The sequence below is a fragment of the Leuresthes tenuis genome, unplaced genomic scaffold (assembly GCF_036924035.1).
Source record: "Leuresthes tenuis unplaced genomic scaffold, fLeuTen1.0.hap1 SCAF_11, whole genome shotgun sequence".
NCBI classification, from domain to species: Eukaryota; Metazoa; Chordata; class Actinopteri; order Atheriniformes; family Atherinopsidae; genus Leuresthes; species Leuresthes tenuis.
The window spans coordinates 33144098-33167211 of NW_027325365.1; the positions used below are offsets into that span (position 1 = coordinate 33144098).

Genomic DNA, 23114 nt, shown 5'->3' on the forward strand with positions numbered 1-23114 from the left:
TTTCTTTTGCACAGACAGAAAGGGCTTCACCCGCATAAGTAAAGCCTGCCAAAAATAGAAACAACTCATTAGTGCTGCTCTCCACAGAAGTTTTTAGTAAAAGGCGAAAGACTTGTACGTTATGAAGAGAAACCAGAGTACGATTATCCGTCACTGCGGGAGCAGGGCATCAGGCTAGTTGGCATAGCCACCTTCCCCATGGTGAGCTGTGCTTGGTTGAGACGCTTGCCCCCCCCCCCTTGCTCCTCGGCTGACCAAGTAGGAACAATCGGAACCTATTCGATGGCTGCCTTGTCTTTTACTCTGTGCAAAAGACAAGGCAGCAACTAAAACACCACGGGAACACCGTATTGAGGCTTTGTTCTGACCGCTCATTCGGTGTTGCGTTTCTTTCAAGCAATTCTCCCGGTTAGCCCATACTCGGCTCGCTCCCAGAGCTGTGTTAACGTCTACTTCGCATTCACTCTCTTTTCTCAGCAGACTCTTGGGATTTTATCTATAAAATGAATTCCTTCACTCAAACTATGTTAAAACTGCTTTGTCCTTCATATTTACCATGTCTAGAAAGATTTAAACAGAAAAACAACGTTGTACTTTGCAGTAAAAGAAAGAGCAAATCTAAAGTTTCAGGAATCCGAGAATAAGCTTACTTTCATGAGTTCTTCACGATTTCGGATTTTGCTATAAAATGAATTCCTTCACTCAAACTAAATTAAAACTGCTAAACCGCTAATCTGTTACATGTAAGGCAGATGTCAAATTCACCGAAATAGGATCTAAGGGTATTCGGCCAATCAAGCTGTAGCAGCTTCGGTAAAAGAGTATAAGTTGAAGAGTTTGTGAATAAAGGTGTGCGCACACATAGTGAGCTGTAGGAAAATAGGCAGGGAGCAATGCTGGCTGGGGTATATGTTCTTGTATGTTGTCTGACTGTTTGATTTGAATGTGTTGTGTAAGTGTCCTGTTGAATGTTACATGTTTGGGCTTTGACACGCTTCACTGTGGTTGTTAACTGTGTGGTGTGTCCTGAAATGTTATATGTTTGGGCTGTGTGACATGCTTAATGCTTGTCAGTAGCTACCCACTTATTCATATATAGCAACTGACAACATAAGAAGTCCGTACATACTTTGATAGTAGTTGTAGAAGTATCCTTATTGATAATAGATAAACTAATTCATAGTGATAGAACAGTAGATGAACAGGTGCCTGCACATGTCTCACGAAAATAAAATGGGTGTATGATTGCTGACAGCAGAGCCATACTGCCAAACTTATGAGTTCTTGTGGCAAACTTGATTCAGTGTCTTGACGTGTATACGCTGTTTCGCTGACTTGATTGTCACAAGAAACAAAGTGTGTTTGATAAGATCCGACCATTTTATTACGGGAGGATCAGTATGTATGGATTCTGATGTGACTGATAAACCCATTCGTATCTTAAGCATAATCTAATACATGAGACAACGCCCTGGCACACAGTCAAAAAAAAAAAAGAGAGAGCGGTTTTGTGTCACCACAGTCCATAATGTAGAAAAGAGAGAAAAAAGCCTTTCTGATTTGGTGTGTGTGCTAACAGTGCAGAGTGTAGAGAAAAGAGAGAAAAGAAAGCCGTTTTGGTGTCACGGGTGTTGTGACTTACACACACATTTCTGAATTGAGAAAGGAAATTATTTTAGAGGAAGCACTAGATTTTAGATCCCACATTTGTTGATAGGCATTCATTTATTTCTTCACTTCTGATGAAGTTTCAACAATAAACAACATACTTTGTATTATGAGAAAGAACCAGACTCATTCTTCAGGAATCCGAAAATAAGCTCTATTTTACGAGTTATGCACAAATTCGGATTCTCCTATAAAACGAATTCCTTAACTCAAACCAAGTTAAGACTGCTTTGTCCTTCATATTTATTCATGTCTAATCAAGTTTCAACGATAAACATCGTTGTACTTTGTAGAATGAGAAAGAACTTCTTTAGCAATAAGCATCTCTCGACATATGACGAAGTACAGATTTTGCTATAAAATTAATTCCTTCTATCAGCCTGACTTAAAACTGTTTGTCCTCCTTATTTATCCACTTCAAATCAAATTTCAACAATTAAAAAAATTTTGTAGTTTGAGAAAGAACAACTTAATCTTCAGCAATCAGTAAAAAAGAGGGTAAGAAAAGGTTAGAATGTCCGACTATACACCATCAAAAGAGGGAGCGGAGGTGTTCCGCTGTAAGACGGTGTGAATGTCCGACAAAATTTGTAAAAAGCGGGTAAGAAAAGGTTCGAATGCCCGACAATATATTAACAAAAGCGGGAGGAGAGGTCTTCGGATGAGAGTGGGTGAGAATTTCCAACCATAATCTATAAAATGCGGTGAAAAAAAAGTGTGAATGCCCCATAGAACACTAAAAGGTGGAGCGGAAGTGTTCGGCTGCAAGAAGGTGTGAATGTCCGACTATATTTGGTGAAAAGCAGGTGAAGCAAGGTCTGAATGCCCAACCTTACATCATAAAAAGCGAGATCAGAGGTGTTTGGCTGCAAGAAGGCCATAGTTTGCCAAAAGCGGGTAAGGTGCGAATGACCGGCTAAAGTTTGTAAAAAGTGGGTAAGACAAGGTGCGAATGCCCGACAATGTATGATCAAAATAGGGAGCGGAGGTTTTCGGCTGCAAGAAGGTCTGAATGTCCAACCATAATTAGTAAAAACCGGGGAAGAAAAGGCTCGAAAGCCAGACTATACACCATCAAAAGCGGCAGAGGAGGTGTGCGGCTGTAAGAAGGTCTGAATGTCCACCCATAATTACTGAAAAATGGGTAAGAAAAGGTGCGAATGCCCAACCATACATCATCAAAAGCAGGAGTGGATGTGTTCGGCTACAAGAAGGTTTGAATGTCCATCAATAATTGCTTTAAAACATGAAAGAAAATTTTTGAATATCAAACCGCACATGATCATAAGCGGGAGAGGAGGTGTTCAGCTGCAAGAAGGTGTGAATGTCAACCCATAATTACTGAAAAATCGGTAAGAAAAGGTGCGAATGCCAAACGATACATCATCAAAAGCAGGAGTGGATTTGTTCGGCTACAAGAAGGTTTGAATGTCCGACCATAGTTTGTAAAAAGCGGGTAAGAAAAGGTTCGAATGCCCGGATATATACCATCAAAAGCGGAAGCGGAGGTGTTCGGCTGCAAGAAGGTGTGAATGTCCGACCAAAGATTGTAAAAAGCAGTTAAGAAAAGTTTCGAATATCCAACCAAACATAATCAAAAGCGGGAGCAGAGCTGTTCGACTGCAAGTAGGTGTAAATGTCAGATCATAATTTGCAAAAAGCTGATGAGAAAGGGTGAGAATCCCCGACTATACACCATCAAATGCGGGAGTGGAAGTGTTCGGCTGTGAGTAGGTGTGAATGTCTGACCATAATTGCTGAAAAATGTGTTAGAAAAGACTAGAATGCCAGACAATACATCATCAAAAGCGGGAGAAGTGGTGTATGGCTGAGAGTAGGTGTGAATGTCCAGCCATAATTACTCACAAACGGATAAGAAAAGGTAGTATTGCCAGACCATACATGATCAAAACAGGGAGCGGAGGTGGTTCAGCTGCAAGGTGTGAATTTCTGACTAAAGTTTGTAAAAAGCGGGTAAGACAAGATGCGAATGCCCGACAATGTATGATCAAAAGAGGAAGCGGAGATTTTCGGCTGCAAGGTCTGAATGTCCAACCATAATTTGTAAAAACCGGGGATGAAAAGGCTCGAAAGCCCGACTATACACCATCAAAAGCGGGAGTGGAGGTGTTCAGCTGCAAGAAGGTCTGAATGTCCACCAATAATTACTGAAAAATGGTTAAGAAAACGTGCGAATGCCCAACCATACATCATCAAAAGCAGGAGTGGATGTGTTCGGCTACAAGAAGGTTTGAATGTCCGACTATAGTTTGTAAAAAGCGGGTAGGGAAAGGTACGGATGCCCGAACATACACCATCAAAAGAGGGAGCGGAGGAGCTACGCTGTAAGACGTTCTGAATGTCCATCAATAATTAGTATAAAACATGAAAGAAGATTTTCGAAAATCAAACCGCACATGATCATAAGCGGGAGAGAAGGTGTTTGACTGCAAGTAGGTGTGAATGTCAGATCATAATTTGCAAAAAGATGATGAGAAAGGGTGAGAAAGCCCGATTATACACCATCAAATGCGGGAGTGGAGGTGTTCGGCTGTGAGTAGGTGTCCAACCATAATTGCTGAAAAATGTGTTAGAAAAGGTAAGAATGCCGGTCCATACATCATCTAAAGCGGGAGAGGTGGTGTTCGGCTGCAAGTAGGTGTGAATGTCCAGCCAAAATTATTCACAAATGGGTAAGAAAAGGTAGTATTGCCAGACCATACATGATCAAAACAGGGAGCGGAGGTGGATCAGCTGCAATAAGGTGTGAATGTCCGACTAAAGTTTGCAAAAAGCGGGTAAGACAAGGTGCGAATGCCCCACAATGTATGATCAAAAGAGGGAGCGGAGGTTTTCGGCTGCAAGAAAGTCTGAATGTCCACCCATAATTCCTGAAAAATGGGTAAAAAAAACGGTTTGAATGCCCAACCATACATCATCAAAAGCAGGAGTGGATGTGTTCGGCTACAAGAAGGTTTGAATGTCCATCAATAATTGCTTTAAAACATGAAAGAAAATTTTTGAATATCAAACCGCACATGATCATAAGCGGGAGAGGAGGTGTTCAGCTGCAAGAAGGTGTGAATGTCCACCCATAATTACTGGAAAATGGGTAAGAAAAGGTGCGAATGCCAAACGATACATCATCAAAAGCAGGAGTGGATGTGTTCGGCTGTAAGAAGGTGTGAACGTCCGACCAAAGTTTGTAAAAAGCAGTTAAGAAAAGGTTCGAATATCCAACCAAACACAATCAAAAGCGGGAGCAGAGCTGTTCGACTGCAAGTAGGTGTGAATGTCAGATCATAATTTGCAAAAAGCTGATGAGAAAGGGTGAGAATCCCCGACTATACACCATCAATTGCGGGAGCGGAAGTGTTCGGCTGTGAGTAGGTGTGAATGTCCGACCATAATTGCTGAAAAATATGTTAGAAAAGACTAGAATGCCGGACCATACATCATCAAAAGTGGGAGAAGTGGTGTTCGGCTGCAAGTAGGTGTGATTGTCCAGCCATAATTACTCACAAACGGGTAAGAAAAGGTAGTATTGCCAGACCATACATGATCAAAACAGGGAGCGGTGGTGGTTCAGCTGCAAGGTGTGAATTTCTGACTAAAGTTTGTAAAAAGCGGGTAAGACAAGGTGCGAATGCCCGACAATATATGATCAAAAGAGGGAGCGGAGGTTTTCGGCTGCAAGGTCTGAATGTCCAACCATAATTTGTAAAAACCGGGGATGAAAAGGCTCGAAAGCCCGACTATATACCATCAAAAGCAGGAGCGGAGGTGTTCAGCTGCAAGAAGGTCTGAATGTCCGACTTAAGTTCAAATATATTAACAAAAGCGGAAGGAGAGGTCTTCAGATGAGAGTGGTTGAGAATTTAGAAACCATAATCTATAAAATGCGGTGAAAAAAAAGGTGTGATAGAACACTAAAAGGTGGAGCGGAAGTGTTCGGCTGCAAGAAGGTGTGAATGTCCGACTATATTTGGTGAAAAGCAGGTGAAGCAAGGTCTGAATGCCCAACCTTACATCATCAAAAGCGAGATCAGAGGTGTTTGGCTGCAAGAAGGCCATAGTTTGCCAAAAGCGGGTAAGGTGCGAATGACCGACTAAATATCAACAAAAGTGGGGGCGGAGGTCTTCGGATGCAAGTGGGTGTGAATATCCCACCATACAAGTATGGTGGAGAGGAAGCTGTGAATGGTCGACCATAGTTTGCAAAAAGCGGGTGAGAAAAGGTGCGAATGTCCAACCATACATGATCAAAAAAGGGAGCGGAGGTGTTTGGCTGCGACAAGGTGTGAATGTCCACTCATAATTAATGAAAAGCGGGTAACAAGTAGGTTCGAATGCCCAACTATACATCATCAACAGCAGGAGGGGATGTGTTCGGCTACAAGAAGGTTTGAATGTCCAAGCATAGTTTGTAAAAAGCGGGTAAGAAAAGGTTAGAATGCTCGACTATACACCATCAAAAGAGGGAGCGGAGGTGTTCCGCTGTAAGACGGTGTGAATGTCCGACCATAGTTGGTAAAAAGCGGGTAAGAAAAGGTTAAAATACCCGACTGTACACAATCAATAGCGGGAGCGGAGTTGTTCAGCTACAAGAAGGTGGGAAAGTCCACCCATGGTTTGTAAAAAGCGGGTAAGAAACGGTTCGATTGCCCTAATATATACCATCAAAAGCGGAAGCGGAGGTGTTCGGCTGCAAGAAGGTGTGAACGTCCGACCAAAGTTTGTAAAAAGCAGTTAAGAAAAGGTTCGAATATCCAACCAAACACAATCAAAAGCGGGAGCAGAGCTGTTCGACTGCAAGTAGGTGTGAATGTCAGATCATAATTTGCAAAAAGCTGATGAGAAAGGGTGAGAAAGCCCGACTATACACCATCAATTGCGGGAGCGGAAGTGTTCGGCTGTGAGTAGGTGTGAATGTCCGACCATAATTGCTGAAAAATATGTTAGAAAAGACTAGAATGCCGGACCATACATCATCAAAAGTGGGAGAAGTGGTGTTTGGCTGCAAGTAGGTGTGATTGTCCAGCCATAATTACTCACAAACGGGTAAGAAAAGGTAGTATTGCCAGACCATACATGATCAAAACAGGGAGCGGAGGTGGTTCAGCTGCAATAAGGTGTGAATGTCCGACTAAAGTTTGTAAAAAGCGGGTAAGACAAGGTGCGAATGCCCGACAATATATGATCAAAAGAGGGAGCGGAGGTTTTCGGCTGCAAGGTCTGAATGTCCAACCATAATTTGTAAAAACCGGGGATGAAAAGGCTCGAAAGCCCGACTATATACCATCAAAAGCAGGAGCGGAGGTGTTCAGCTGCAAGAAGGTCTGAATGTCCGACTTAAGTTCAAATATATTAACAAAAGCGGAAGGAGAGGTCTTCAGATGAGAGTGGTTGAGAATTTAGAAACCATAATCTATAAAATGCGGTGAAAAAAAAGGTGTGATAGAACACTAAAAGGTGGAGCGGAAGTGTTCGGCTGCAAGAAGGTGTGAATGTCCGACTATATTTGGTGAAAAGCAGGTGAAGCAAGGTCTGAATGCCCAACCTTACATCATCAAAAGCGAGATCAGAGGTGTTTGGCTGCAAGAAGGCCATAGTTTGCCAAAAGCGGGTAAGGTGCGAATGACCGACTAAATATCAACAAAAGTGGGGGCGGAGGTCTTCGGATGCAAGTGGGTGTGAATATCCCACCATACAAGTATGGTGGAGAGGAAGCTGTGAATGGTCGACCATAGTTTGCAAAAAGCGGGTGAGAAAAGGTGCGAATGTCCAACCATACATGATCAAAAAAGGGAGCGGAGGTGTTTGGCTGCGACAAGGTGTGAATGTCCACTCATAATTAATGAAAAGCGGGTAACAAGTAGGTTCGAATGCCCAACTATACATCATCAACAGCAGGAGGGGATGTGTTCGGCTACAAGAAGGTTTGAATGTCCAAGCATAGTTTGTAAAAAGCGGGTAAGAAAAGGTTAGAATGCTCGACTATACACCATCAAAAGAGGGAGCGGAGGTGTTCCGCTGTAAGACGGTGTGAATGTCCGACCATAGTTGGTAAAAAGCGGGTAAGAAAAGGTTAAAATACCCGACTGTACACAATCAATAGCGGGAGCGGAGTTGTTCAGCTACAAGAAGGTGGGAAAGTCCACCCATGGTTTGTAAAAAGAGGGTAAGAAACGGTTCGATTGCCCGAATATATACCATCAAAAGCGGAAGCGGAGGTGTTCGGCTGCAAGAAGGTGTGAACGTCCGACCAAAGTTTGTAAAAAGCAGTTAAGAAAAGTTTAGAATATCCAACCAAACATAATTAAAAGCGGGAGCAGAGCTGTTCGACTGCAAGTAGGTGTGAATGTCAGATCATAATTTGCAAAAAGCTGATGAGAAAGGGTGAGAATGCCCGACTATACACCATCAAATGCGGGAGCGGAAGTGTTCGGCTGTGAGTAGGTGTGAATGTCCGACCATAATTGCTTAAAAATGTGTTAGAAAAGACTAGAATGCCGGACCATACATCAACAAAAGTGGGAGAAGTGGTGTTCAGCTGCAAGTAGGTGTGATTGTCCAGCCATAATTACTCACAAACGGGTAAGAAAAGGTAGTATTGCCAGACCATACATGATCAAAACAGGGAGCGGTGGTGGTTCAGCTGCAAGGTGTGAATTTCTGACTAAAGTTTGTAAAAAGCGGGTAAGACAAGGTGCGAATGCCCGACAATATATGATCAAAAGAGGGAGCGGAGGTTTTCGGCTGCAAGGTCTGAATGTCCAACCATAATTTGTAAAAACCGGGGATGAAAAGGCTCGAAAGCCCGACTATATACCATCAAAAGCAGGAGCGGAGGTGTTCAGCTGCAAGAAGGTCTGAATGTCCGACTTAAGTTCAAATATATTAACAAAAGCGGAAGGAGAGGTCTTCGGATGAGAGTGGTTGAGAATTTAGAAACCATAATCTATAAAATGCGGTGAAAAATAAGGTGTGATAGAACACTAAAAGGTGGAGCGGAAGTGTTCGGCTGCAAGAAGGTGTGAATGTCCGACTATATTTGGTGAAAAGCAGGTGAAGCAAGGTCTGAATGCCCAACCTTACATCATCAAAAGCGAGATCAGAGGTGTTTGGCTGCAAGAAGGCCATAGTTTGCCAAAAACGGGTAAGGTGCGAATGACCGACTAAATATCAACAAAAGTGGGGGCGGAGGTCTTCGGATGCAAGTTGGTGTGAATATCCCACCATACAAGTATGGTGGAGAGGAAGCTGTGAATGGCCGACCATAGTTTGCAAAAAGCGGGTGAGAAAAGGTGCGAATGTCCAACCATACATTATCAAAAAAGGGAGTGGAGGTGTTTGGCTGCGACAAGGTGTGAATGTCCATTCATGGTTTGTAAAAAGCGGGTAACAAGTAGGTTCGAATGCCCGAATATATACCATCAAAAGCGGAAGCGGAGGTGTTCGGCTGCAAGTAGGTGTGAATGTCCAGCCATAATTACCCACAAACGGGTAAGAAAAGGTAGTATTGCCAGACCATACATGATCAAAAGCTGGAGTGGAGGTGATCAGCTGCAAGAAGGTCTGAATGTCCACCAATTACTGAAAAATCGACTACAACAAAGAACAACATTGGACTTTGCAGTAGAAGAAGTTGAAATCGATCTAGACATTGATAAGTATGAAGGAAAAAGCGGTTTTAACTTGGTTTGAGTGAAGGAATTCATTTTATACATAAAATCCCAAATCATGCAGAACGTATGAAAATAAGCTTATTCTCGGATTCCTGATCCTTCAGTGTTGCTCTTTCTTCTACTGCAAAATACAATGTTGCTCTTTGTTGAATTCGATCTAGACATTGATAAATATGAAGGACAAAGCAGTTTTCACTTGGTTTGAGTGAAGGAATTCATTTTATACATAAAATCCCAAATCATGCAGAACTCATGAAAATAAGCTTATTCTGGGATTCCGAAAACTTTTGATTTAATCTTTCTTGTACTGCAGAGTACAACGTTGTTTTTTTTGTTTAAATCTATCTAGACATTGATAAATATGAGGGTAAAAGCTGTTTTAACATAGTTTGAGTGAAGGAATTAATTTTATAGATAAAATCCCAAATCATGTAGAACTCCTCAAAAGGGGCGTATAGGTATAGGTTCTTTCTCATTCAGGGTAATATGAGGAAGTTTATGCTTGAAATATATTTAGAAATGGGTACATATGAAGGACAAAGCAGTTTTAACTTGGTTTGAGTGAAGGAATTCATTTTATACATAAAATCCCAAATCATGCAGAACGTATGAAAAGAAGCTTATTCTTGGATTCCTGATCCTTCAGTGTTGCTCTTTCTTCTACTGCAAAATCCAATGTTGTTCTTTGTTGAAATCGATCTAGACATTGATAAATATGAAGTTAAAAGCAGTTTTAACATAGTTTGAAGGAAGGAATTCATTTTATAGCAAAATCCAAAATCGTGCAGAACTCATAAGCTTATTCTCGGATTCCTAAAACTTTTTATTTGCTCTTTCTTTTACTGCAAAGTACATCGTTGTTTTTTGTTGAAATCTATCTGGACATTGATAAATACCAGCCGAACATCTCTGCTGCCACTTTTGATAATTTATGGTTGGGCATTCTTACCTTTTCTTACCCGCTTTTTACAAATTATGATCTGACATTCACACCCACGTGCAGTCGAACACCTTCTCTCCTGCTTATGATCATGTGCGGTTTGATATTCGAAAATTTTCTTTCATGTTTTATAGAAATTATTCATGGACATTCAGACCATCTTACAGCGGAGCTCCTTTCCTCCCTCTTTTGATGGTGTATAGTCGGGCATTCAAACCTTCTTGTAGCCGAACACATCCACTCCTGCTTTTGATGGTGTATAGTCGGGCATTCTCACCCTTTCTCATCAGCTTTTTGCAAATTATGATCTGATATTCACACCTACTTGCAGTCGAAGTGCTCTGCTCCCGCTTTTGATTATGTTTAGTTGGATATTCGAAACTTTTCTTAACTGCTTTTTACTGCTTTTTTTGCATTCGCACCTTTTTTTACCCATTTTTCAGGAATTATGGTTGGATATTTAGACCACCCATAATTCAGACATTCAGACCTTCTTGCAGCCGAAAACCTCCTGAAGACCTCATACATTGTCGGGCATTCGCACCTTGTCTTACCCGCTTTTTACAAACTTTAGTCGGACATTCACACCTTCTTGCAGCTGAACCACCTCCGCTCCCTGTTTTGATCATGTATGGTCTGGCATTACTACCTTTTCTTACCCGTTTGTGAGTAATTATGGCTGGACATTCACAGCTTCTTGCAGCCGAACACCTCTCCCGCTTTTGATGATGTATGGACCGGCATTCTTACCTTTTCTAACACATTTTTCAGCAATTATGGTCGGACATTCACACCTACTCACAGTCGAACACCTCCGCTCCCGGATTTGATGGTGTATAGTTGGGCATTCTCACCCTTTCTCATCAGCTTTTTTCAAATTATGATCTGACATTCACAAATACTCGCAGTCGAAAAGCTCTGCTCCTGCATATGATCATGCGCGGTTTGATATTCGAAAATTTTCTTTCATGTTTTCTAGCAATTATTGACGGACATTCAGACCTTCTTGCAGCTGAACACCTCCGCTCCTGCTTTTGATAGTGTACAGTCGGGTATTTTAACCTTTTCTTACCCGCTTTTTGCCAACTATGGTCGGACATTCATACCGTCTTACAGCGGAACACCTCCGCTCCCTCTTTTGATGCTGTATCTTCGAGCATTCGAACCTTTTCTTACCCGCTTTTTACAAACTATGGTCGGGCATTCAAACCTTTTTGTCGCCAAACACATCCGCTCCTGCTTTTGATGATGTATGGTTGGGCATTCGCACCTTTTCTTACCCGTTTGTGAGTAATTATGGCTGGACATTCACAGCTTCTTGCAGCCGAACACCTCTCCCGCTTTCGATGATGTATGGACCGGCATTCTTACCTTTTCTAACACATTTTTCAGCAATTATGGTTGGACATTCACATCTACTCACAGTCGTACACTTCCGCTCCCGCATTTGATGGTGTATAGTCGGGCATTCTCACAATTTCTCATCAGCTTTTTGCAAATTATGATCTGACATTCACACCTACTCGCAGTCGAAAAGCTCTGCTTCCGCTTTTGAATATGTTTAGTTAGATATCCGAACCTTTTCTTAACTTCTTTTTACAAACTTTGGTCGGACGTTCACACCTTCTTGCAGCCGAACAACTCCGCTCCCACTATTGATTGTGTACAGGTGGGTATTTTAACCTTTTCTTACCCGCTTTTTGCCAACTATGGTCGGACATTCACACCGTCTTACAGCGGAACACCTCCGCTCCCTCTTTTGATGGTGTATGTTTGGGCATTCGAACATTTTCTAATGCGCTTTTTACAAACCATGGTCGGACTTTCACACCTTCCTGTAGCCGAACAACTCCGCTCCCGCTATTGATTGTGTACAGTCGGGTATTTTAACCTTTTCTTACCCGCTTTTTGCCAACTATGGTCCCTCTTTTCACACCGTCTTACACCGGAACACCTCCGCTCCCTCTTTTGATGGTGTATCTTCGGGCATTAGAACCTTTTCTTACCCGCTTTTTACAAACTATGGTCGGGCATTCAAACCTTCTCTTCGCCAAACACATAAACTCCTGCTTTTTATGACGTATGGTTGGGCATTCGCACCTTTTCTTACCCATTTTCCAGTAATTATGGGTGGACATTCACACCTTCTTGCAGCTGAACACCTCCGCTCCCGCTTTTGATGGTGTATAGTCAGGCTTTAGAGCATTTTCTTCCCCGGTTTTTACAAATTATGGTTGGACATTCAGACCTTCTTGCAGCCGAAAACCTCCGCTCCCTCTTTTGATCATACATTGTCGGGTATTCGCACCTTTTCTTACCCGCTTTTTACAAACAATGGTCGGACTTTCATACCTTTTAGTAGACGAACAACTCCGCTCCCGCTATTGATTGTGTACTGTCGGGTATTTTAACCTTTTCTTACCCGCTTTTTACCAACTATGGTCGGACATTCACACCTTCTCACAGCGGAACACCTCCGCTCCCTCTTTTGAACGTGTATGTTCGGAAATTCGAACCTATTCTTACCCCCTTTTTACAAACTATGCTCGGAGATTCACACCTACTCACAGCCGAACAACTCCGCTCCCGCATTTGATGGTGTATGGTCGGGCATTCTCACCCTTTCTCCTCAGCTTTTTGCAAATTATGATCTGATATTCACACCTACTTTCAGTCGAAAAGCTCTGCTCCCGCTTTTGATTATGTTTGGTTGTATATTCGAAACTTTTCTTAACTGCTTTTTACAAACTTTGGTCGGACGTTCACACCTTCTTGCAGCCGAACACCTACGCTTCCGCTTTCGATGGTATATATTCGGGCATACAAACCTTTTCTTACCCGCTTTTTAGCAACTGTGGTCGGACATTCACAACGTCTTACAGCGGAACACCTCCGCTCCCTCTTTTGATGGTGTATGTTCGGGCATTCGAACCTTTTCTTACCCGCGTTTTACAAACTATGGTCGGACATTCAAACCTTCTTGTAGCCAAACACATCCACTCCCGCTTTTGATGATGTATGGTTTGATATTCGAAAATTTTCTTTCATGTTTTCTAGCAATTATTTATGGACATTTAGACCTTCTTGCAGCTGAACACCTCCGCTCCCGCTTTTGATGGTGTATAGTCGGGCTTTCGAGCCTTTTCTTCCCTTGTTTTTATAAATTATGGTTGGACATTCAGACCTTTCAGCCGAAAACCTCCGCTCCCTCTTTTGATCATAGATTGTCGGGCATTCGCACCTTTTCTTACCCGCTTTTTACAAACTAGGGTCAGACTTTCACACTTTTTAGTAGCCGAACAACTCCGCTCCCGCTATTGATTGTGTACAGTCGGGTATTTTCACCTTTTCTTACCCGCTTTTTACCAATTATGGTCGGACATTCACACCTTACAGCGGAACACCTCCGCTTTTGATGGTATATATTCGGGCATTCGAACCTTTTCTTAACCGCTTTTTACAAACTTTGGTCGGACGTTCACACCTTCTTTCAGCCGAACAACTCCGCTCCCACTATTGATTGTTTACAGGTGGGTATTTTAACCTTTTCTTACCCGCTTTTTGCCAACTATGGTCGGACATTCACACCGTCTTACACCGGAACACCTCCGCTCCCTCTTTTGATGGTGTATGTTTCGGCATTCGAACCTTTTCTTATCCGCTTTTTACAAACCATGGTCGGACTTTCAATCCTTCCTGTAGCCGAACAACTCCGCTCCCGCTATTGATTGTGTACAGTCGGGTATTTTAACGTTTTCTTACCCGCTTTTTGCCAACTATGGTCGGACATTCACACCTTCTTACAGCGGAACACCTCCGCTCCCTCTTTTGATGGTGTAAGTACGGGCATTTGAACCTTTTCTTAACCGCTTTTTACAAACTGTGTTCGGACATTCAAACCTTCTTGTAGCCAAACACATCCACTCCTGCTTTTGATGATGTATGGTTGGGCATTCGAACCTACTTGTTGCCCGCTTTTCATTAATTATGGGTGGACATTCACACCTTGTCCCAGCCGAAAACCTCCGCTCCCTCTTTTGATCATACATTGTTGGGCATTCGCACCTTTTTTTACCCGCTTTTTACAAACTTTAGTCAGAAATTCACACCTTGCAGCTGAACCACCTCCGCTCCCTGTTTTGATCATGTATGGTCTGGCAATACTACCTTTTCTTACCCGTTTGTGGGTAATTATGGCTTGACATTCACACCTACTTGCAGCCGAACACCACTTCTCCCGCTTTTGATGATGTATGGTCCAGCATTATAGTCTTTTCTAACACATTTTTCAGCCATTACGGTCGGACATTCACACCTACTCACAGCCGAAGTCTTCCGCTCCCGCATTTGATGGTGTATAGTCAGGCATTCTCACCCTTTCTCATCAGCTTTTTGCATATTATGATCTGACATTCACACCTACTTGCAGTCGAACAGCTCTGCTCCCGCTTTTAATTATGTTTGGTTGGATATTCGAACCTTTTCTTAACTGCTTTTTACAAACTTTGGTCGGACGTTCACACCTTCTTGCAGCCGAACACCTCCGCTTCCGCTTTTGATGGTATATATTCGGGCATTCGAACCTTTTGTTCCCCGCTTTTTACAAACCATGGGTGGACTTTCCCACCTTCTTGTAGCTGAACAACTCCGCTCCCGCTATTGATTGTGTACAGTCGGGTATTTTCACCTTTTCTTACCCGCTTTGTACCAACTATGGTCGGACATTCACACCGTCTTACAGCGGAACACCTCCGCTCCAGCTTTTGATGGTGTATAGTCGAGCATTCTAACCTTTTCTTACCCGCTTTTTACAAACTATGCTTGGACATTCAAACCTTCTTGTAGCCGAACACATCTCCTCCTGCTGTTGATGATGTATAGTTTGGCATTCGAACCTACTTGTTGCCCGCTTTTCATTAATTATGAGTGGACATTCACACCTTGTCGCAGCCAAACACCTCCGCTCCCTGTTTTGATCATGTATGGTTTGACATTCGCACCTTTTCTCACCCGCTTTTTGCAAACTATGGTTGGCCATTCACAGCTTCCTCTCCACCATACTTGTATGGTGGGATATTCACACCCACTTGCATCCGAAGACCTCTGCCCCCACTTTTGTTGATATTTAGTCGGTCATTCGCACCTTACCCGCTTTTGGCAAACTATGGCCTTCTTGCAGCCAAACACCTCTGATCTCGCTTTTGATGATGTAAGATTGGGCTATCAGACCTTGCTTCACCTGCTTTTCACCAAATATAGTCGGACATTCACACCTTCTTGCAGCCGAACACTTCCGCTCCACCTTTTAGTGTTCTATAACACCTTTGTTTTCACCGCATTTTATAGATTATGGTTGGAAATTCTCAACCACTCTCATCCGAAGACCTCTCCTCCCACTTTTGTTAATATATTTGAACTTAAGTCGGACATTCAGACCTTCTTGCAGCTGAACACCTCCGCTCCTGCTTTTGATGGTATATAGTCGGGCTTTCGAGCCTTTTCATCCCCGGTTTTTACAAATTATGGTTGGTTATTCAAACCTTGCAGCCGAAAACCTCCGCTCCCTCTTTTGATCATACATTGTCGGGCATTCGCACCTTGTCTTACCCGCTTTTTACAAACTTTAGTCAGAAATTCACACCTTGCAGCTGAACCACCTCCGCTCCCTGTTTTGATCATGTATGGTCTGGCAATACTACCTTTTCTTACCCGTTTGTGAGTAATTATGGCTGGACAATCACACCTACTTGCAGCCGAACACCACTTCTCCCGCTTTTGATGATGTATGGTCCGGCATTCTAGTCTTTTCTAACACATTTTTCAGCAATTATGGTCGGACATTCACACCTACTCACAGCCGAACACTTCCGCTCCTGCATTTGATTGTGTATAGTCGGGCATTCTCACCCTTTCTCATCAGCTTTTTGCAAATTATGATCTGACATTCACACCTACTTGCAGTCGAACAGCTCTGCTCCCGCTTTTGATTGTGTTTGGTTGGATATTCGAACCTTTTCTTAACTGCTTTTTACAAACTTTGGTCGGACGTTCACACCTTCTTACAGCGGAACACCTCCGCTCCCGCTTTTGATGGTGTATAGTTGGGCAGTCGAACCTTTTCTTACCCGCTTTTTACAAACTATGGTCGGACATTCAAACCTTCTTGTAGCCGAAAACCTCCGCTCCCTCTTTTTGATTATACATTGTCGGGCATTCGCAACTTTTCTTAACCGCTTTTTACAAACCATGGTCGGACTATCACACCTTCTTGTAGCCGAACAACTCCGCTCCCGCTATTGATTGTTTACAGTCGGGTATTTTAACGTTTTCTTACCCGCTTTTTACCAACTATGGTCGGACATTCACACCTTCTTACAGCGGAAAACCTCCGCTCCCTCTTTTGATGGTGTATGTTCGGGCATTCGAACCTTTTCTTAACCGCTTTTTACAAACTACGGTCGGATATTCAAACCTTCTTGTAGCCGAACACATCCATTCCTGCTTTTGATGATGTATGGTTGGGCATTCGAACCTACTTGTTGCCCGCTTTTAATTAATTATAGGTAGATATTCACACCTTGTCGCTGCCAAACACCTCCGCTCCCTGTTTTGATCATGTATGGTTTGACATTCGCACCTTCTCTCACCCGCTTTTTACTATGGTCGGCCATTCACAGCTTCCTCTCCACCATACCTGTATGGTGGGATATTCACACCCACTTGCGTCCGAAGACCTCCGCCCCAAATTTTGTTGATATTTAGTCGGTCATTCGCACCTTACCCGCTTTTGGAAAACTATGGCCTTCTTGCAGCCAAACACCTCTGATCTCGCTTTTGATGATGTAAGGTTGGGCATTCAGACCTTGCTTCACCTGCTTTTCACCAAATATAGTCGGACATTCACACCTTCTTGCAGCCGAACACTTCCGCTCCACCTTTTAGTGTTCTATGGGGTATTCACACCTTTTTTTTCATCGCATTTTATAGATTATGGTTGGAAATTCTAACCCACTCTCATCCGAAGACCTCTCCTCCCGATTTTGTTAATATATAGTCGGGCATTCGAACCTTTTCTTACCCGCTTTTTACAAATTATGGTTGAACATTCCCACCTACTTGCAGCCGAATACTTCCGCTCCACCTTTTAGTGATGTAGGGTTGGCATTTCCACCTTTTCTTACCCTCTTTTTATACTGATTGCTGAAGATTAAGTTGTTCTTTCTCAAACTACAAATTTTTGTTGAAACTTGATTTGAAGTGGATAAATAAGGAGGACAAACAGTTTTAAGTCAGGCTGATAGAAGGAATTAATTTTATTGCAAAATCTGTATTTCGTCATATGTCGAGAGATGCTTATTGCTGAAGAAGTTCTTTCTCATTCTACAATGTATAACGTTGTTTATCATTGAAACTTGATTAGACATGAATAAATATGAAGGACAAAGCAGTCTTAACTTGGTTTGAGTTAAGGAATCCGAATTCGTGCATAACTCGTAAAATAGAGCTTATTTTCGGTACACTTGATCTCAGCCAAAAGGCCGAGAAGCAATAACTGTCCACTGGGTCACGTCGGAGGTTCCATCCTGGCACATTGCGCACTTGTCGCGGTGTTCTTTTTATGGCCATAGGTGGCCAGAGTGTCACTTTGCACCTCCGCCCACCCGCTGCACTGAGCACTCTTCAGCCCTTTTAAATGGTATAACTTTGCACTCCCGCACGCTCCAGCAAGCACCATTCAAGCAACAACTTTGCACTCCAGCTTCGAACATCAGCACAGTCGCAACAAGTAAGGCGACTCTACTCAGAGAAGTCACTCTGCACAGTAACAAGATTTCTTTTGCACAGACAGAAAGGGCTTCACCCGCATAGGTAAAGCCTGCCAAAAATAGAAACAACTCATTAGTGCTGCTCTCCACGGAAGTCTTTAGTAAAAGGCGCAAGACTTGTACGTTATGAAGAGAAACCAGAGTACGATTATCCGTCACTGCGGGAGCAGGGCATCAGGCTAGTTGGCATAGCCACCTTCCCCATGGTGAGCTTTGCTTGGTTGAGACGCTTGTCCCCCCCCCCCCCTTGCTCCTCGGCTGACCAAGTAGGAACAATCGGGCCCTATTCGATGGCTGCAACACCTGAAAGAGAAATTGATGCGAGACCCGATCAAAAGTCTAAATTTAAGATGACAAGCCGGGTGTTTCTGTCTCTAGCTAAATCAATGATGTCTGGAATCAGTACGAGGCTGTCGGTGAGTTGTCTCCCTGAGTTGGCACAAGCCTGGTCTGGGTGAATTACCTCCTCTAACCTAGAGGACATCCATGTCGCTAAAACCTTGCTAAAAAGTTTACAGTCAAAGTGTGATGGGCCTCCAATTCTTTAGGTCAGTCTTATAATTTTTTTATAATGTAGAGTCACTATTCCCACTCTAAAATTGTCAGGAAGTCGGTCGAGTTTTTCAAAATCTTTAAAAACATCTAAAATATCTGATGATAAAAGGTCCCAAAAGGTCAGATAGAATTCTGCAGGAAGCCCGTCTAAACCCGGAGCTCGACTTCTCTTAAAACCTGTTAGGCATTTTTTAAACTCTAAAGCAGTAAAATCCTGTGTCAAGTGTGCATTCTCTTTTATGGTTTTGTCAACGAATTTTAAAATTTCTGCCGATGTTTCCAAGTGCACTGCTTTCTCTTTGTACATGTTACTATAAAAGGTATGTAGAGTTTCAATCATCTCTTGTGTGGATTTTGTTAAAATCCCATCTTCTCTCTTTAGATTTTGAATACACTCCTTTTTATTTATAACTTTCTTAAAAAAGTACCATGTGCATGTTTCACCTTCCTCAATTGCATGCTCCCTGCTTCTTACAAAAATTCCTTTACTCTTTATTTCTGCTAAAACTGACATTTCCTTTTTGACATCTTTGATTTCTTCATTAAAGTCTATGCCACACTGATTTAGTTTAAAGTAGCGCTGTAAGCGTTTCTGTAGTCCCATCATACATCTATTCTCTTTCCTTTTTTTACGTTTACCTTGCTGTTTAAAAAAAAGTCTGGGTCGTTTCCTTCACCATTTCCCACCATTGTGCATGTGTTTAGTAGAGGTCTTGAAGGGTCTGCAACTCTTTATAACATTCCCTGTACTGACTGACTATGATTTCATCCTCCAACAGGGAACAGTTGAGTTTCCACAGACCACTTCCTACCGTCACACCAGAAGGGGGTGAAAGGGTGCAGGAGAGCATAAGGTGGTCTGAAAAGAAAACAGGGGTTAATCTAACATCAGTGGGTGGGCAATCTCTAGTAAAGAAATAATCAATGCGAGAGGCTCTGGTGCCATCATGACTAAACCAGGTGAAGCCCTCCTCTCTGGGATGCATGGTTTTAAAACAGTCAGTAAGCTTAAAATCCCTGCACATGCCCTGAAGTAAAATCGAAGTCTTATCCATTTTAAAATCTCCCCCTGCTCTTTTTCTATCTTTTCTGCTCAAGATAAAGTTAAAATCCCCTCCTACAACTAAAGGTACTTGCCCTAGCATGTAAAGCTGTATATCTTCTAAAATGTCATGCCTGTCATTTTTTCCATTGAAACCATAAATATTTAAGAGGTTAAAGTCTTGCCCCATAAAATTCAAGTGTGCTAAAAGTGCCCTTCCGTCTCTCACCACTGTGCTACCTTTCACCAGAACATGCGGATTTTTAATTAGAATGGCCACACCATCATTTTTATTTTTATTTGAGCCACTCCATATCGATAAATGGGGCCACATTTCCTCCCATTGTCTATGGTTTTTTAAAAAAGGTAGTCCACATTCTTGTATTAAAAACACATCTGATTTTATGTAGTCTAAGAAGGATAAAATACTCTGGGCTCTTGTCTTTGATTTCACACTTCTCACATTTAGTGTTGAGAAGGTGAGAACCATTAAAAGGATAAAGGAAAGTAGGTATGTCATTTTCGTTTTTCTAAGTTATCAAAACAAATTACACACTCAGGTTATTTCTTGGGAAACTATCTCATCCTTCATTTCTTTAGGTGAAAAGTAAGTAGGGTGATCTATATTTCCTTTTCGGACTCTCGGTGTTGGCCTCTGACGCAATGTTGCATTTAACTTTGAGTCCCTGGGGGTTGATTGCAGAGCTAAAGTTAAAAAGGAGACCTCATTTTGTGAGTCGGAGGGGAAGACTCTAGGTTCTTCCACTGAAGAACTGTCTGAAAGGGACCTAACCCTTCCCCTCTTCTCTGATAACACTGGAGAATCAGAGGACAACTCAGATGCCGTCATCTTCGGCTGTTGAACTTCGGGGAGGTGAGTATCTTCACTAGACTCACCTGTCTGCTCTTCCTCCTCATTTAGTGTATCTCCACCCTCTGCCTGTGAATTCTCACAGACTTAAGCACTGAGTGGTGAGGCCTCTACAGGCCCTACCCCTTTTTGCTCCTCACTTCCAACCCAAGCTTTTGGCGGAAAGTTTGAATTTATTGGGTCAACCTCTTCACTTTGTTCACCAACTGCCACCTCTGGTCCTTCTCTTTGTTGGCTTGACTGTGGCTTTAGCGTCTTTAATTTGTTGGCAAAAGATTTAGGGCAATCTCTGAAGAGGTGATTTAATTCTCCACAGAGATTACATTTCCTGCCATTTGGACACTCTCCAAAAGTGTGCCCAATTTCTCTGCACTTCCCACATATCACCTTGGTACAAGCCTCAACCAGGTGCCCATGCTCACCGCACTTGCGGCAGAGCTTGGGCTGCCCCTGGTAGTGGATGTAACCTCGGTTTTCGAGGTGGCCAGAGTGTCACTTTTGCATCTCCGCCCACCCGCTGCACTGAGCAAGCTCCAATTTCAACTCCTATTGCTAAAAATCCATTTAATATGTAGTCCTCGTATATAGGACATATCAGATATTAAACTGATAAGAACAGATACTACACTTGATCTTAGCCAAAAGGCCGCGAAGTGATAACTGTCCACTGGTTCACGTCCGAGGGCCCTTCCTGGCACATTGCGCACTTGTAGCGGTGTTCTTTTTATGGCCATAGGTGGCCAGAGTGTCACTTTGCACCTCCGCCCACCCGCTGCACTGAGCACTCTTCAGCCCTTTTAACTGGTATAACTTTGCACTCCCGCACGCTCAAGCGAGCACCATTCAAGCAACAACTTTGCACTCCAGCTTCGAACATCGGCACAGTCGCAACAAGTAAGGCGACTCTACTCAGAGAAGTCACTCTGCACAGTAACAAGATTTCTTTTGCACAGACAGAAAGGGCTTCACCCGCAAAGGTAAAGCCTGCCAAAAATAGAAACAACTCATTAGTGCTGCTCTCCACGGAAGTCTTTAGTAAAAGGCGAAAGACTTGTACGTTATGAAGAGAAACCAGAGTACGATTATCCGTCACTGCGGGAGCAGGGCATCAGGCTAGTTGGCATAGCCACCTTCCCCATGGTGAGCTGTGCTTGGTTGAGACGCTTGCTCTCCCCCCTTGCTCCTCGGCTGACCAAGTAGGAACAATCGGGCCCTATTCGATGGCTGCCTTGTCTTTTACTCTGTGCAAAAGACAAGGCAGCAACTAAAACACCACGGGAACACGGTATTGAGGCTTTGTTATGACCGCTCATTCGGTGTTGCGTTTCTTTCAAGCAATTCTCCCGGTTAGCCCATACTCGGCTCGCTCCCAGAGCCGTGTTAAAGTCTACTTCGCATACACTCTCTTTTCTCAGCAGACTCTTGGGATTTTATCTATAAAATGAATTCCTTCACTCAAACTATGTTAAAACTGCTTTGTCCTTCATATTTACCATGTCTAGAAAGATTTAAACAAAAAAAACAACGTTGTACTTTGCAGAAGAAAGAGCAAATCTAAAGTTTCAGGAATCCGAGAATAAGCTTACTTTCATGAGTTCTTCACGATTTCGGATTTTGCTATAAAATGAATTCCTTCACTCAAACTAAATCAAAACTGCTAAACCGCTAATCTGTTACATGTAAGGCAGATGTCAAATTCACCGAAATAGGATCTAAGGGTATTCGGCCAATCAAGCTGTAGCAGCTTCGGTAAAAGAGTATATGTTGAAGAGTTTGTGAATAAAGGTGTGCGCACACATAGTGAGCTGTAGGAAAATAGGCAGGGAGCAATGCCGGCTGGGGTATATGTTCTTGTATGTTGTCTGACTGTTTGATTTGAATGTGTTGTGTAAGTGTCCTGTTGAATGTTACATGTTTGGGCTTTGACACGCTTCACTGTGGTTGTTAACTGTGTGGTGTGTCCTGAAATGTTATATGTTTGGGCTGTGTGACATGCTTAATGCTTGTCAGTAGCTACCCACTTATTCATATATAGCAACTGACAACATAAGAAGTCCGGACATACTTTGATAGTAGTTGTAGAAGTATCCTTATTGATAATAGATAAACTAATTCATAGTGATAGAACAGTAGATGAACAGGTGCCTGCATATGTCTCACGAAAATAAAATGGGTGTATGATTGCTGACGGCAGAGCCATACTGCCAAACTTATGAGTTCTTGTGGCAAACTTGATTCAGTGTCTTGACGTGTATACGCTGTGTCGCTGACTTGATTGTCACAAGAAACAAAGTGTGTTTGATAAGATCCGACCATTTTATTACGGGAGGATCAGTATGTATGGATTCTGATGTGACTGATAAACCCATTCGTATCTTAAGCATAATCTAATACGTGAGACAACGCCCTGGCACACAATCAAAAAAAAAAAAGAGAGAGCGGTTTTGTGTCACCACAGTCCATAATGTAGTAAAGAGAGAAAAAAGCCTTTCTGATTTGGTGTGTGTGCTAACAGTGCAGAGTG

At 42.7% G+C, this 23114-nt stretch overlaps 4 non-coding genes across 4 annotated transcripts; all 4 read right to left on the bottom strand.

Annotated features, from left to right (window-relative positions):
- Nucleotides 1-27: 27 nt before the first annotated feature.
- LOC140318783 (U5 spliceosomal RNA) lies at nucleotides 28-141 on the bottom strand. The gene has a single exon (XR_011917927.1). It is a non-coding gene; the product is annotated as a U5 spliceosomal RNA (small nuclear RNA).
- Nucleotides 142-18154: 18013 nt separating this feature from the next.
- Nucleotides 18155-18268, bottom strand: LOC140318707 (U5 spliceosomal RNA). Its single transcript, XR_011917859.1, has one exon. It is a non-coding gene; the product is annotated as a U5 spliceosomal RNA (small nuclear RNA).
- A 2793-nt stretch (nucleotides 18269-21061) lies between these two features.
- Nucleotides 21062-21248, bottom strand: LOC140318759 (U2 spliceosomal RNA). The gene has a single exon (XR_011917906.1). It is a non-coding gene; the product is annotated as a U2 spliceosomal RNA (small nuclear RNA).
- Nucleotides 21249-21556: 308 nt separating this feature from the next.
- On the bottom strand, nucleotides 21557-21670 carry LOC140318773 (U5 spliceosomal RNA). The gene has a single exon (XR_011917918.1). It is a non-coding gene; the product is annotated as a U5 spliceosomal RNA (small nuclear RNA).
- Nucleotides 21671-23114: the final 1444 nt, after the last annotated feature.